The sequence below is a fragment of the Stegodyphus dumicola genome, chromosome 10 (assembly GCF_044657685.1).
Source record: "Stegodyphus dumicola isolate Sdum_Otavi_A_Nest chromosome 10, ASM4465768v1".
Classification (NCBI taxonomy): domain Eukaryota; kingdom Metazoa; phylum Arthropoda; class Arachnida; order Araneae; family Eresidae; genus Stegodyphus; species Stegodyphus dumicola.
In genome coordinates this window covers 44,971,003-44,988,708 of record NC_140777.1, presented here as the reverse complement: position 1 = coordinate 44,988,708, position 17,706 = coordinate 44,971,003, and the positions used below count along the sequence as shown (strand labels likewise).

At 32.2% G+C, this 17,706-nt stretch overlaps 1 protein-coding gene across 1 annotated transcript in view; it reads right to left on the bottom strand.

Moving 5' to 3' along the window:
- LOC118193669 (uncharacterized) overlaps positions 1 to 14,799 on the bottom strand; it is a 59,073-nt gene extending 44,274 nt beyond the window's left edge. Inside the window, exon 1 of the mRNA XM_035364789.2 lies at positions 14,691 to 14,799. The gene's annotated coding sequence lies outside the window, so the exon portion shown is untranslated. The remainder of the gene's footprint in view (positions 1 to 14,690) is intronic.
- Between the last annotated feature and the right edge of the window lie 2,907 nt (positions 14,800 to 17,706).

Genomic DNA, 17,706 nt, shown 5'->3' with positions numbered 1-17,706 from the left:
CAAAATCTCTTAAGGGAACAACGAGGAGATGCGTTTTCTAAATAGCCGGTACTGCCGAGGTCTGCGAGATGCCGAGTCTCTGCAGTTCTCTGATAATAAGCGAAAACAAAACAGCTCGGCGTGTACTTGGAGAGAAGATTAGAGCAAAAAACGTTACACTAAGATTTGGATACAAATGTGTTTTATTTTTTAATGAATCGAGTAATAATTATTTAATAAATAAAATTTACATTTTTAATTTGCTAAATTAGGTTTCCTTTTCATATGTTGATAATGTTTGCCGATTTACGATAAATATAGATAGTTTAGGAATTTTATTAGGAAAAGTCACTTTGCATCTGTAAAAAATAACCAAGGTGGTTGCGTTAATACGTAAGTACTTTGAGTGAGCAATCTTTAACTGGTGGATCTAAGTATTTTGATAGTCCTTTTGATGAATATGCTACCGTTAATGATCGAAAATAGTTAATGTGCACGTGCACATTACATTTGTCGTATACTAAAAGATAATAATTAAGTAATTGCAAAAAGATAATAATTGAGTTATTCCAAGAGAATTTAAATATATTTTTTAATTATCACACTAAGTTTGTTTACGTTTATATATTTACTCCATTTATGAGCTATTATAACTGCAGTGCTGCTGTTGGTGTAACATGGCTGTGCTGAGCACTGCATCCTCTGCCACAGAATGTACATTGTTTTCCAGCTGCCTATACATTTCTCTAGCTTTCTTCACACTTCAGAACACGCATGTCCAAAAAATCTACAAATAATCTTAATCTTTATTTTTGTGCGATTGTCTTCAGCTTTAAGCATCCAAAGCGGAATATTGGAAAGGAAAATGTAAAATAAAAGTTAAAGATGGTATAAAAATAAAAAGATGGACTGAAAATTTAAGATTATTTTATTTGTCGGAGGAAATTCAGCTTTATCACAGCTCAGCCTCAGAAACCGACACTGCTTGTTGGTACTTGTGGAAACGTATTTTACTATAACGTCCATTAATACAATAAATAAATAAATAAATAAATAAATAAATAAAAATACATTTCACCACATCGATGCCAATTACTCACTGTGGAATGATACAACTACGTCTGACTGATTAACTCACCTTTCCTAGATTAGTTGGTGTTTCAATAATGAATTCTTAACTTTCTATGGACAGAAATTTTCACTAAAAAAGGTTGCAGAAATTAAAATTTTAACTTCGAATCTCTGTACTTTTCTATAACATTATTTTTATTCTTTATTATTATTAAATAATTTTATTAATAATATTTATCATATCCAAAATAAAATGTTTTTCTTGCGAACTTTCACAAAGCTTCAATGGACTCCGGTTGGGAAATGCTGCTTTAGAGAATGGTGATGGTCATCTTAGTGATTCTAAATTTCTTCTGTTTATTTAAGTTTTTAGGAATACTGATCACCTCTAAAGGTTTATTTATGTTTATTTATGTTTTTAGGAATACTGATCACCTCTAAAGGTTGTCGGCACGATAGGATTTACTGTTACGAGCGGGCTTGGGCGGAAGTAAAATTTATAAGTTATACGTTATCAGGTTCAATGTTCCGTCTTACCTTCTTCGGGAACATGCAAGGATCTGACTCGGAACAGAGAGCTTACTAAAGCTATGTTCAATAATTGTGGGAAGTAGACAGAATACACAAGAAGGGTATACAAAACCCTTTATTTTTCTCTATTTACAATAACTTCCGTACTTCGGAAATATACAGACCCGCTACTTGGGGTCAAAACGTAAAAGTATAAAAATAAAACTAAACTCTAATTTAACTTTAAAATAATAAACGTGGAAGATTGGCCTTATATTAACAGGAAGCCGTATGTAGTACAGAGAACTGTGAACACTACAATACGTTTAAAAATTATCAAGAGGATTAAACCTCTGGCCTGGAAGGCAACCAGCAACTGAGTAAAACTTCTAAGGTAAGCGGCCTGCTTCGACTAACTGCTTCCTCTCTCTCGCTTGGCAAAAAGCCACAACTTAAATACTTGGCGTTCGCAAGACAAATTTGCATAAATAAGTTAAAGCTTTTAATTCTGGCCGGAAGTAGAAAATAAGAAGTGATAGTAAAGATTTAAAATAAAATAAACGTTAGTAAAACTTAAGATCCTTACAACGTGAAAAGAAAAATGTAATGATTTAAATTATGCCATAATGAGCGAAATTTCTAAGTTATAAATTGGTGTGTTTAGATTCATATTTCTAATGTCTAAAAGAGTTTCCGGTAAGTTACAAACAAACAAACAAACAGACAAATGCGCACAGATTTTAATATTATTACATCATTTTTCCCCTATATATTAAGCTAATGTATAACAGTGAGTCGTTCAGCTTGAACTACTCGATCAATCACAAGCTGCACATTGCTTGCTTTGTTACTCCTTCTAATTTCTATTGTATACTGAAAATTGGGAGGATTTTTGACTAATAATTGAACTGTTAATAGCTTTTTCCGGTATGTGTTTAGTTGCACCATATTTATAATCATTTAATTACGAATGTTGAATGAATTCTTTAAAAGTACCAAATTAATTCTAATTCTGACGAAGAGGGATACGCTCTTCAGCAAATTCCATCTAATACAAAAGAACTATCTCTATAAAAACAATGGAACTAGTCCATATGAGAACTGGAATCTGACAGTAAAGGTTTAATCTAATAGCCGACACCTGTTTGTTCAGCATTGGCCACTTCTTAGACCAGAACTGGTAGCCATTTTATTGCGGAGTTATTGAAGGGGGCCACTGTTGCCTCCTATAAGGGGGAAGGACTGCTACAACCCTGTCTTCTCCGGGATTCGAACTGAGGCTCGTTGTACCGCAATAGGCTCCCCTAACTACTATACCGCTTTGAGCGGCCAGATAGTAAAGGTAAATATCGAATGCTCAGTCAATTTAGTGAATTCAAATGATTAACAAAATATTACCAAACTAGAAATAAATGAAAGATATACGTTAATATTACCATATTTTCATGAAAATTTATCGAAATATTGCAGATGCAAACGATTTCAGTGTTTAAAAAAAAAAAAAAAAAAAAAAAAAAAAGACCTAAAATCGGTGTATGAATTTCAGTTGCGTTATTCGACGAGGTTAGATTGTATGAAGGTGCCAAAAGACAGAACGACTTTCTGCTTAAGGGAAGAGATGCCTTCGTGGCAGACTTTCTTAGGGAAACTGGCTCCTATTCACGTTAGGGATGAGGAAACCCAACCGTGTAGTGAACCCGCTCACCTTGGTTCGAATCCGAGACGAACTATAAGTATTCAAAAAGCTTTAACCCCGCTCCGCCGCTGTTATTTGAAAAGGAGGTAAATAAATAAGCAGCTTTAAATATTTCTGCGTGTACTAAATAATGTTACAAATTCATTAGGTGTCGTTTATTATGTAATATTTGAAGCTAAAAATAATTTTAAGCAATTTCCCTCAATTTTTTAATTTTTATTTCTCGCATTACGCTTAATATTAAAATAATCAGAAAAAATTATGAGTTCGGTCTCGGCAGTTAAAAAAATAATTTTAAATGAAACAAAAAATAACCTAGTGTCTAGCGAAGGGAGAAAACTGGAATTTCATTGCTCAGTTAATGCAAACAAAATATTTTATTCTTTTTTTAAATATTAGTTGAAATGAAATCCATAAAAATGCATAAATGAATAAAATAAGAGCTGAGTCATTTGAATTGGAGTAAATACATATTATAGGACCTGCAAAAAAGTGCATACCGATTATCCACTACTTTCCGATTATACGGTTATAACACTAATTATTAGGTCTCATATGCGAGGAATCCCCGTTAAGGCAAAAAATATGTCACAGATGTTCTTTGGTTAAGGAGCATCCGAGGTGCTGATTAGAGCGCGATGAATTTCGCTCTAAGACCAGCCTAAAAAACAGTATCCCCTGGAAGCCTACTGTAATATATGCATTCAACATTCGATTAACAGAAGCACATTAACCAGCCCTAGTTTAAATTATGTCACAGTATTTAGGAATTGTTTTAACCCCAAAGGTACGTAACTTAACTAACATAATTTGGAATATATAAATATTTGATAAGTCATCCGCTAACAATATAATGTTAAATCGCAAAAATAAATAAATTGTGTATTAAACTTCTGTTTCCCGCTGACTTCTATCGAAGTACAAGAATAATATAAACAAAAACATTGTTTTTTCTGAACATTGTTTCTCAAACTGTGATACCACAAAAGATCTTCGAAGCCTGTCCTTGTATCCCTCTTAGATTTACAACTCCCTCCCAAAAAAGCAAAAAGTAAAATTCAGATTAACTGCGTATACCCAAATATACCTGAAAACCGCTAAAACTGACAAAAAAATGTCTAAAATAAACATGTGATGTTTATTTTAATTGTACATCTCTCTCATTCGTACGTGTTTTTGAGAAGTGCTTTTAAACAAATAGCTGAACAAATTTGACACTAAAATAAAAAAGCACTTTCCGATTCGGTACGGGACCGTACGGTCATACTAAATGAAGAGTACCTGAATCATCGAGGATAAAAAATAAATAGTTTATTTTATAATGCCGTCAGTTTAATGATGTATTACTTTATCAAAAGAAAAAATTAGCTTTTTGAGAAACGAGTTGTCTATATGTCAATATCTTTTAAGTCTCGTCATCTCAGCTGATACTGGAACTGAAGTTCTATGCACTAACTCTCACCGGAAATGCCGGAGGGCTATCGTCGCGTGCCGTCTTGGTCAAGTTTTGCACTGGCTGCTGATGATAACATCTCAACTCAACTCATTTAGACTTGTAATTTTACGGAGGATTTTCACGCTCTGCTACCTCGTCCTGCGACTGCATCATTTCTTCTGGCTCCAGTTCTGTAGGTATTATAATTATATCCAGTAAAAACAAGTTCGTATCCTTTCTGTATTTCAGGGTCGCAATATTTTTTTTTTTTTTTATTCACCTTTTGTTTGGAAGATTGCGAACATGTTTCGCATTACGTAAACTTTTCTCCAACTAGATGAATTATTTCATTGTTAAATAGAAAGAAATCGCTGTTAGAATTGTAAATCTAAGTATGCGCACTTAAAAAATGGGATGGTGGAGAAGAGTTTGATTAACCAGGCCAGGATTAATTGGGTTTTGGATGAACGGCGAAACTTCTTTATTACGGAGTATATAGAAAATTTAGCATGAATTTGATACTAAGATATGAACATTACAGTGAACAGATGGAAAAATTACTACCATAAATCTTCAGTATAAAACAAAGGGGAAATACAAAATAAAACAAAAATACATAGGATAGCAGTAATGATAGCGCATGATGTCTACTAGATTCGTGATCTCCAACTCAAAACTGCATGCGGGCCGTATACAACAGTAGGGTTTAAAACCGCCGACTCTCAGGGTGCATGCATGAGCAATTTTATGTGGCCCGTGAAGACATTTCGTTTATGTATTTGTTGCAAATATTGTGCTGCAAAGATTTCAAGAATTTGATTCTTTGAATTACATTATTTTCATTTCCATTAAAAACGAACAGGAATAACGTAACAGAAAATTTATAACTGGACCTAATTAATTTACAATGTGATGTAAATCTTATTCAGAGATTTGAAGATACAGATTTTATGAACTTCTATTCGTGCTTTATTGGGCTTTAATATTTAGAGAACTCTCTCACATAAAATCCCAAAACTGTTTCCAAAAAAAATCTCCACCGTATTTTGAGAAACCTTGTAAATCACCGATTTCCTTCTCGCGTGCTCTTGCAGAGTAAGTGATTAACACACCCAGCTGGCGACTAGAAGATCTATGGTTAGACTCCTGTGATGGCACAGTTGATTATCTACTAACATTTCCTGGAAGCGAAAACTCTTAACATGCGCTCTGGTTACTCCGTATCTAAAGTGTGGTAAAAGATAGCTCATGATTACTTGCTGTGTGTTGTGACTAATCTCACATGTCTGACAGTAATATCAGAATAAGCCCACGAAATTCACCGTTTCAAGAAATGTAAGACTGCCCCTGTCCTTGGCAAGAGCCTTGAGCACCATATACTGGTGATAACATGACTTCGCTCAGTTCCGCCCTCCAATTTTCATAGAGCACACCCGCGGGGGGACGGGTCCGAGGGTCTCCCACCCTCTTTCCTCTCTTAATCAACCTCTCCAAAAGACTTTCGGCTCGCGCATATTTAGAGTGCTCCGTGCCGCACGGACACTATACATTTACAAACATCCATGCCACCTCGGGATTCGAACGTCGGCCCATCGTTACCGCAGTAGGCTTCAGTAGCCATTATACCGTCTGGAAGGCTCATGATTACTCGGATTAGGTGGACGGATCTCCTAACTTTATCCAGTGGTCCTTATATAAGGACAGAATGTAAGGAGTTACCGCTTTCCCTTATGCAGTGTACATGGCTAGCAGTGCAAATGTGTCCCTTGCACAGTAAATGGCTAGCACGTCCAGCAGTCAACTGGAAAATTCGCGTTAGAAATACGGGCGATATATTCATATTTCTTGCTTCGAAAACTCAAACACGTTTGCAACCAAAACTACATCATCTCTAGGCCCAATACTTGCGGAAATAAAGTTTGTAATTAACGTTTTGAGCACTCTGCATAGTTAAATTCACGATGTTGTGAAAGGAGACTGTTAAATGATAGTGAAAACCCTATAAAATTCGCGAACAATTTTATACAACATGGCAACGACTGTCTTCTTTTACATCAAGTTTCAAGTATCCAAAATAGCATCGGCCACATTATCTCCAATAATAGCGTTCTATCAAGCATCCGAAACTTTCACAAGATACTTTCTATTTACATTTGTGCTACTTTCGTACTGAAAGTTCCATACGTTTAACTGGGAATGTGTTTCTCGCCCCCTAATGGGCTTTTCCAGTTGACTGCTTCGAAGTGGAGGGGCCGAGAAGCAAGCCGATTAGTAGGATAGTTTTTCTCGTGTGGGAAAGCGTTCCTCTGCAATGTAGCAGGTACCAGAAATATGTTACGATAGCTGGGCAACCTAACCTGAAAATGAATATCTCCGTCGACAATGGCCAAGATACTTTTCCTTAAGAGGAGGGGAAGAATAATGTAATGGGCTACCGGAAAGGAAGCCTTAGAAAGAAATATAAGAGGTTATTTATTAGGAACTAAGCAATTTGATATTTCTTAATCCTATTTGAATTTTGTAATTGCTCAGAATGCGGTTTAAAGTGTCAGACTTTAAACTGCATCGTGTTTAGTCTTGTCATTTTTATTTGGATTTTGAGCTCTACCGCAAGCTCATTTCTACTAAAGACAATGAAACACTGGTTTTATAGCTTAAGTACAGTTTCAGGTAATAAGTATTTGTGACAGTATGCTTTTTTTTTTTTTTTTTTTTTTTCTATTTTAAGAATTAAAACTTTACTGTAGTGTGGATACGATGCCAGTATGGTTTATTTTGACATGTCTGACGTGCTAATACTATGACGAATGTCTAAACCAAAGTAAATTCCGAAGTCGTAGAATTTAGAGATCAGTCACACAACCACAGTCACGTAATTATTTTCTTATTTTCTATCAACATTTTTTTTTTTTTTTTTTTTTTTTTTTTTTTTGTGTTTTTGAAAGTCGCAACGAAGTTTTTAATTAATACCCATGTGTTTCTACGCATTAATTATATTTTTCAGAATCTATTTGTAAACCTGTTGTCAACAGGAAAATAAAAGTTTAAATCTTGGAATTAATAATACTTACAGAAAAAATAATTATTAATGAAAATGAACTCCTGTACATGCACATCCCTTTAAGTAAAGTAGCAAAATACAGTTTGTTCATGTATTGTAATCTTTGTTTTACGTCTTTACTTTTTACCAATCAGTAAAAGTACTTAATTATTGCACATGTTTAATAACTAACGCTTTATTTTGGGCTAAAAACAAAAATTTCAAATTCTAAACAACTTTAGTTTTTCGGTGTTTTTAATTTTCTACTAAAGGCTTGCTACAAAACTCTTTGCGCCATTATCTTATTGAATTATCACCTTCATAGTTAGTTACATAGGCTGAGGACAAAGTTCATTTACCAGTAAGCATCTTAATATACCTATCATACTTGCATCAATACGGTTATCCTAAAATTAGGGGGCACCTTCTAGGATTTCATAATGCTTCCATGGGTCTATCTATGGCCTCTGCATTGCTCAATGCGATGAAAGTTCATTTGTTCATGTTATCCAGTTTTCGTGACATTGATTCTCCGAAGGCTTTACTCAGGACATTTTTGATTTCATTATTTAATAAACCGCTGTCTTACAGATTCTTGGATGAAACTCCACTATGCGTGTCGTAAGATCAGTGCTTCTTGAAGAGTACAGATGAAAAGTTAGACAGTTATCTCATCCACAGTTTCAAGAAGATTCCTTGTCGAATCGGCAATGAGAAGAGAACTGATATTCCATCAAACACTGAGTGAGATTCCCCTAATAATCACCAGTTCGAATGAGGCATCATAGAACTTCATTAATGATCAACTAGAGTACGGAAACCAAGTCAAACTGACATGACCCAGTTAGAGTGTTTTAAATCAGTCTCACTTATAATTATTCGAAATTTGTACCTCTAATATACACATGTAGTATTTTAATTGCGTAGGAGGAATCCGGTACTTTTAACATGTGGCAGTAGACAGGACTGAGTGGAAATGCATCTGACGATAGCAAAACTGGATTTTTACGAATCACCAATTTTTATTTTTGCACATATCAAAGCTTTTCTTAGTAGATAAGATACTTCTAGATCACAAGCAATTACACTAATTTTATATACACGTTACGTCATCTTAGAATAAGAATAAAGGAGGGTATAGTAGCATAGAGTTGCTGCCATGGCGGAAACTAGGAAAAGAAATGATGTAATTGCTTGCGAAGAGTATTTAAACTAAGTATGATGCATAAGTACAGTTCATCTGTGATTGATTAATTTTAATTCGTTATGTAACATGGAAAGATCTATAATCTGGGATAACAGATGGATTTAGAGGGAGAACACCAAGTTTCTAATTTTTAAGTCGCCAATCGTTTCTTAAAGCAGCCGTCGTATTTTATTTTATCTAACATATCAACCTGTCGATTTTTTCTTCGCACGTATTTGCAGATTCTCTGAAGTGAAGAGTTCAAGTAAAAGAAATTAGAAGAGGAGAAAAGAATTACGTTTTAAAATATTGTTTCTCACTTATTTGGAAACGCTTCTGATGTCAGAATTTGTGTAAAAAAAATTAGAAGAGGAGAACAAAATTCAGTTACAAATATTGGTTCTCACTAACTTGCAAGCTTTTCCGAAGTAAGAGTTTCTGCAGATGAAATCAGGAGAACGAAATTCAGTTACCAAATAACAGTTCTTTCTAATCTGCAGACTTTTCTGAAGTAAAAGTTTGTGCAAGAGAGAGAAGAGGAGAACAAAATAAGTTATAAATGATTAGTTATCACTAATCTGCAGTCCCTCTTCTGAAGTCAGAGAAAAGAAGTTACAAAAGGAGAGCAGAATTCATTTAGGAAAACTGTTTCTTACTAATTTGCAGAATCTTTTGTAATGAGAGTTTTGAAAAAGAAATAGTAGAGCAGGACAAAATTCAGTTATAAATGTATAACGTTTGACTTGCTTTGGTAACGTAAACTAGTATCAAATTAGCAGACATAGAGCGAATTATCGCTGGTCTGAAGTAATAACAGAGACTTAAAAAAGGTTTAAAAAAACCTTTGTATTAAAACAGAACTTGAATATAAATGCACGTCTCACGCTTACAAAATCAGACAACACTTGCGATGATAAAACTTAAAGTAACAGTTAATTTCAAAAGTTAAACTAAACTAAGCGTAGTAGTCAAAGCTTACACAATTAGATTTAAATCGAAGTTGGCTGAGAATTTCCCACCGGCGTAAAAATTAAATGTCGGCAGCAATAACGCAGAACTAAAGAATTACGTTCTTATCAGAGCTGGCGAATCCTAGTAACATGGCCTTGGACGGCAGAAACATTGTCATACAATCCAAAACCTCTGGTTTAAATATTCTCTAACTCATTTACATTTCTGGTTAGGAAGTGGAAAAGAAGTTATAGTAAAGGTATAAGTCATAATAACTGGTTAATTAAAATAATAATAATAATCTTAAAAATGATTGGTTTATAAATTAAATGTTGCAATTTGCATAATAAATGTTGTTAAATAAATAAATGTTGCAGTTTGCATAATAAATGTTGTTAAATAAATAAATGTTGCAGTTTGCATCTATAAAAATAATTATATACTGTTGGACGGTATTCTTGAATTATCTGACTATTATACATCCATCCCACCACCAACGGAAACTAAAAACCCTTTCGATGATACGCAAAATTTAGAACTTTTCAAGCTATTTTTATTTACTAAATTTATTCGACAAAGAAAAATTAAAGATAAAAAAATTTAAAATTTTCTCTAAGCTTTATCTTGCTATATTAGGGTAAAGTTGAATGACGTTTTCTTTTTAACACCAATTTATAGAAATAAAAGAATACGCTTTTACAATTATTTTAATTTCTTTATCAGATTTTGAACCACCACCATCAACCACATTTAGTGATAAATTCTTCGTTAAATGTTTTCAAAATATGTATCCTAATGATTACTTACGTTTAGGTTACTGACATTTTTTTCCAACCAAGATTTCCCACATAAAAGCACTTTTGAATTGTTTTCGGATATTTCGCCATTTCAGGTGTCTGCAAAAGATTTAATTCACATATCCCTCTCCGAAATAATTATTTTTCAGATTAGTGGTTTTTGGCTTGGTGTCTTGACGCGGAAGTTAAAAAAAACTTGGATAACATTTAGTATTTATCTACCGACACTTTCACTGCCACTTTCGAAATAATCATCACAGATGTAGTTTGCTAATTAGCAAATGCAGTCTAAATTAATGCAAAAATTTTAAAAAGAATAATTTAAACATATTATAACCTCACAGAGCACATAATTTCATGTTATTACATGCATTAACATTCGTAACTTACTTAAACCTAGAACAGCGCCTAGTTAGCTGCCACACAATTCAAATCATACTACTTGAATTTAAACCAAATTTTCTCCTAGGATGTAAGAAGTCACAAAGTAGTAGCTAATTAGCCTCGGCAGCCACACAAAGAGATCTCTCGCTAATAATTGGGTCACAGTCAATCCTACTTATTAGTCACAACTGTATCTCTACGAAATGAGCAAGTAAAGAGTAAAAGACTAAGTTATTAGCAAATATTGAAGTCTTACTTGCTTAAATACACGATGCATTCCTCTAATCCATAATGTAACTAAATGGGAGCCTCATCATTTCTAATCAGTGCGTAACAGGACAAATAGAATTAATTATCTAATAAAATGCAGGATGATATTAAAGAATATGAAAGGTGATCAAATATAAATTGCAAGAAATATTTTTATTCGCTTTGGATAAAAAAGCCAATAATTAATGAAGTCAATTAAAAACAGAGAAAAGATTACTGGTATCTAACTTTCCTGTTTTTATACTTCTTCCAGTATCAGATTAATGCTGTAATTTGAATACAAAAAGTATAAAAACATAATGTTTTTATATAGTATTTTCGGTTTATTTCTTGAAGTCATTTAGCACATGTAGGGATGAATTCAGTAAATGTTTTCAAAACATGTATCCTATTAAATTTTGAAGTTTTGGTTACTGACTTTTTTTTTTTTTTTTTGGCTAAAATCAAGAATCTGCGTTTTGTTTTCCATACAAAAGCAGTGAATCATGTGAAAATTCATCTGAAATATGTGAAAATCGAAATAAAATGTATTTAAGTTATTTAATGTTATAATACAACGGTTTGAAACGGTCTGAGAATTGCATGCGGACCATGAAGCAATTTTATCCGGCCCGAAGACATTTCAATTATACATTTGTTGCACATATGGTGTTACACAGATTTCAAGATTTTGGCTATTTAAAGTCTGAGTTTTATTATTTTCATTTCTATTAGAAACGAACGCGAATAATGCACCAGAAAATCTATAAAAGGAGCGAATTAATTTACAGTATGTCATAAACTTTATTCAGAGATGTTTAGATAGAGATTTTATTAACTTTTATTCGTACTTCTAAAAAAATAAATAAGCTCAATTAACAGCTTTTTTTTTCACAGCAGGAAATTAATAAGAAGAGTTTCCTATTGACGGACGAGCGTCTACAATTCGAGACCAAGAGTGCTAACTTTATCAGAAGCGAAACGCCATTAAATGTCAAGTGATAGTAAGAAATAAAGAAGTTTATAATTATATGGAGCCAAACATATTTATTTTTTTCCATGCGTCGAAGAATTATTTAATAAATAAAAGAAAGAGACTAAATTATTACTATTACTTCTGAAGTTTTGTCTTGTCTCATAAGGTAAAATATTCTCTGAAAACTCTTTCGAAAGCGAGTACGAAGACCTCGCTAAATCATTCGATCGGTAGTAGCGACAAGAACTTTGTTTACTTCAATTTTGACAAATAAAGGAAGCATAAAGAAACATTCTAGCAACTGGTACCGGTCCTTATCTATAGCATAAGCAGTAGCTGAGCACCCTGTAGGAATCAGTCTTACAAGGTTTGAATCAAGTGTTACACCCACCTGGCGATAAATCATCAGACAACTTTTACTAATACTGCTATGATACCAACACTCAGGCGATAGAATTTTTACTGTGAAATGCGAAAGGAACAACACCCGTGAACCTGCTCCATCAATTTGCTGAACTGTGACGGTTATTTGTAAACAATGCGAAAACATTTCTGGCGGAGTGGGTATCAATATTGTTTTGTAACTGATTATAATAGTAAAATATAATAATCTTTACTAATAATTTTTCAGCAGTTTGATGCGCGAAAATACTAGGCATGATTACATAATGTTTTTCTTTAAAAAATTGTACACACACACACACCATGTTATTCAGCTTCGTGAGCTCTATACGTTGGTAAACTGTGCATTTCTTACTTTAAAAATAATTTAATTATGTTGTTCTTTATGTCTTTAGTTAATCTGCATGCAATAGTTGTAGAATTATCGACAATTTAAAAGTTATTTTAGTGCGGTAAGCCTTATTTTTTAATCATAGCAGTCGTATTTGTTTACATTTGAAACTTAGCAGAACAGTGAGTCAAGTCAGTTTCACCACCTTCAGTGCCTTTTGGCGAGTGGAACCAAACGTAAACTTTCAGATTTGTGCACCGAAAAATCTGCCACTGGCCGAATGGCTTATTTTGCTTAGAAACTCTAATTTTAATTGTAAAAATTTTTAACTGTATTTGCTGTTTTATATTTTTCGATATATTTCAATTTTTAATAAACATATTTTGAGGTTTTATGTATTTTTGCCTTCCGCGAAATGAGAATGAATTAATTGAATGAGAAATATATCTCTAATGAAATCCGAGGAAATAAGTTTAAATGAAATGCAGCAAAAGATGCGTATAATTTAGTATTCCGTACAAGGAAGTCATGTGGTTTACACATCAGATTTTTTATAATAGTTAACTTTAAAATTGTTTCTCTTTTAAACATTTATTTATTTATTTTGCAATAATGTGTGGCAACATTTCTTTCTTAAATGTTTGAATTTTACGGTAACATACAGCAATGATTCTTTAAAATAAATATTATTAATATAAGATTAAATATTTTAATATTTTTTATCATAACTTCTTTTTTTTAGTAAGTTATATGAAAATTTTCGTAGGTATTCAGAATAAAGATGTTCACTTCCAAAAAGTTTTAAAATTCCCTTCTAAGAGGTTAATTTAAAATTCATGTCGCCATTGTAATTATAATATTCATAATAATAAATAACTAATATTTTTATTATTCATTTCTAATCTTATTTTAATATCAATTCGGCTTTAAATCCATACATTTCTTAATTCCTGGATTTCATTCCAACTAAATAAATAAATAAATACAAAACCTTTTCATTCATTCAGATAACACTAAGTATGTAAAATTTCTTCTTGATGCAACATCAAAAATTTAATTGATTAATTGCAGTTGAAGATAATAAGCTAAAAGATATAATGAAATAAGATACATAAGATATTATAAAATAATACATAAGATATTATAAAATAAAGTACTAAGTATGTAAAATTTCTTCTTGATGCAACATAAAAAATTTAACTGATTAATTGCAGCTGAAGATAATAAGCTAAAAGATATAATGAAATAAGATACATAAGATATTATAAAATAAAGTAAGATAAATGAATTAAACGTGATAAAGTAAGGTAAATAAGATAAATGTGTGAAGGAAAATGACAATAAACGAAATTAATAAAAATAATGAAATAAGATTGAAATAAATATAAAATAAGATAAAGTTAAATATGATAAAGAATATAAAATAATAAGATAAAGAAGTTGAATATGATAATGAAATAATATAAATAAGATAAATGAGTTAAGTAAAAATGGCAACAATCAGACATATTAAAGTCGCAACTTTAAAGTCACCTTGTATATATAACAATGCTACAATGTTTTAAATTCAAGGGGGAAAAAAAAATCTGCGTTGCACGCCAAAAAAAAAAAAGAGCATGGGAATAGGAACTGATAAATCTACTTCCTGCGTTCACTGAGAATAAAAAACGGAACAAAACTCACCTGGTTGAGGGAGAGGACGACGAAACCGTCTTCCACAAGCGGAGTTTTCATGCCGTCTACATCGGATTGGCTTGGAAGCAGTGGAGGGCGCGCCCGATTCCTGACGGATTCTGATTCCTGCCCCCCTTCCCCCATTCTCCGGAAGCGATTGCTTCAGGATGACCGGCAATGACGAAACATCTATAGTAAACGAGAGTACCTAGAACTCACACCGATCACGATCGCGCTCTCATGGAGCATTTCTCCTTTCCACCCCTTTTCTTTGTAAAATATTCAAAGTATTGAAAGTTTTCCCTTTTCCTATGTTACTAAAAATGCAATAAATTTCATTTAACTGATCTTTGCTTATCGAAACTGGCTTAAACGAATTTTAACAAATTTCTGAAAATCTAAAACCGTCACTCTAGGCATTTTAATTTTTTTTACTATTATTATTTTGTTCTTTATTGCTAAATGATGCATATTTAAAGAAGAGGACAAGTGATCTCAGCACAAGCTCCTCCGCCTTAGTGCAACTAGAAGAGCGGTTCTCAGCCTTTTGACTAACGCGTACCATCTAAACAAAAATTGAAAAACTTTAGTACCACCACTACATTTTACAATGATTACTTTTTAATTTATAAAGAGAAATATATATTAAAAAAATCTGATGTGTACACCGCATGACTTCCTTGTATTGAAATATTAAATTATACTCATTTTTTCTTGCATTTCATTTAAACTTATTGGATTGAATTAAATCTACTTCGCCGACAGCGCATAAATCACAATAGAATAAATGCATTCTTTAAAATTCACTCTAGTATTCGTATACCATAGCGACACTCTGGCGCTAGATTCACTTAACAGTATTAATAATTATATAACAGTTAACTTATATAATAATTATATAACGGAAACTAAGTTAATTGTTATATAATCCAATAATTATAATTAAGTTAATTGTTATATAATCCAATAATTATAATTAAGTTAATTGTTATATAATCCAATAATTGTTATATAATCTAATAATTACAATAATATAACAATTAACGTATATATTTCGTTCATATTATAACTCATAATGCACAAAATGTATATCATTTAAAGAATTATCTAATCGTTGCCACATGTTCTATTCAAATACTATAATAAAGATATATAACTATGTATAAAAGAAATTAAGCAAATAAAACAAAAAAGAAACAGTTTTTCACAGACGATTGAGTATTTCTCAATTTAATTAATTCAGTTTTTACTTCGCGAGAAGGCAAAAATACATAAAAACTCGAAATATCTATATTAAAAATTACGAAGTAAATCTCAAACGCTTATTTCCTCGAAAAAATTCCAGAAAGAATTAAGCGTGATTTAATTGGCAATAATAAATGAATGCGTTATCTTTGTTGTTGCGAAGCTAAGTTTCTCTAGATTGGTAACAAATGCACTAGTCTCCTGTTTCAAATGTAAACATCAATGGCCGCCATTAAAAACAGGCTTAGCGGCAATTAAACAACTTTAAAATTGCTGATAATTCTAAAAATATTGCACACGGATTTACTAAAGGCATAAAATCCTTAACCGGAAGATAAAAACAACATAATTCAATCATTTTTAAAGCAAAAAATGTATAATTTACAAACATATAAGAGTAAAGAAACTGAGATCACTGAGCCGGGTAACAGAGTGGATATATATATAAATATATTTATATACGTTTGGTGCGTAATATTGCAACCAAAATACGAGGTGCACATCTACATGTTATAGCAGTCCTATATACAAAATTTCAACGTTCTGAGGCTACTCGTTTTTGAGTTATGCAAGATACGTTCGTACAGACGCCACGAAAAATTCTCTTCAGAATTAATTTTAAAGCAGTTTTTTAATTTTTTTGAAGGAAAAGAGTATTTTATTCTGTCCTTACGTACAGATATCACGCAAAAACATCGTTAAATTGCATTCGATAGCGGTCAAAATGGATATTTTCGTTGAAATATGCTGCCTGAAACTTTTCGCGATTACAATACTTCCTTTTTACTTCGTACAAGGAAGTAAAAAACATTTTGTTATCTGCACTATATCAAATGAGCATATCAAATCGCATAAAAAATATCAAATTAAAAATTGGTTACCTTTTTTATTATCAAACTTTAAGTTATAATACTTTAATTCTAAAATTTAGTGTGAAATTTGGGCCTGTTTAAGAGAGATCAATTTCTCTATGTCTGGTCTTATTTCACATAGATTTAACCGTAAATTAGGATCCACTTTTAATTTTGTTTTGTATTTCTTTTTCAAATAAAACGTGAAAAAAAATTCTCGTTCATACAAATAGGTTCTGCAAAAGGGGATTAAAATTTAATAGCTTTATTTGAAACGCCTTTAAATTCGTTTTCGGCGGAAGGATTCAGCCGAAAGTTAACAAATGTGTTTATTTTGAAATCTTCAGATGCAGTTCGATCACTCCCCGGGAGTCTGGGGGACTCTCCGGGTCGCTAGCTGCCTTCGCTTCTGGTGTGAATGGGACGCCCCTTTTTGAACCATAAGATCACTTTGTGATAAGGCGGGTTGGGGCGTTCTAGCAAAAACAAAAAACAGTTCGATCACTGGAAATTTCTATCAATTTTTCTTTTCCTTCACGAGATTTTTGAATTTAATAGTTAAAAATATTTTATTTCTTTGTATACCATCTATTTCTCTCTTGCTTAATACCGGTTGAGGATTGCTGAACTAGAACTTTATTACGAAACATTTTGCAAAATAAAACTGCGTAATATGAAGAAGCAATTATCACCAATTTGTTTAATAAAAAATGCTCTCAGCATTTCCAAGTTTTTTTGAAGAAAAATATGTAAAAAAAGAAAACAAATAGAAAAAAAAGGGGGGAAGAAAAAAATATTTTTAAAGGATTCAGATTTTAACATCGCACTAGAGGGTTGAATTTTTATGCTCTTGCTGAGCTGAGTCTGCTATAGGATCCACCCTTGCTATCCACCCCTTACACTTTTTTTTTGTCTTTTTAACTTTATTA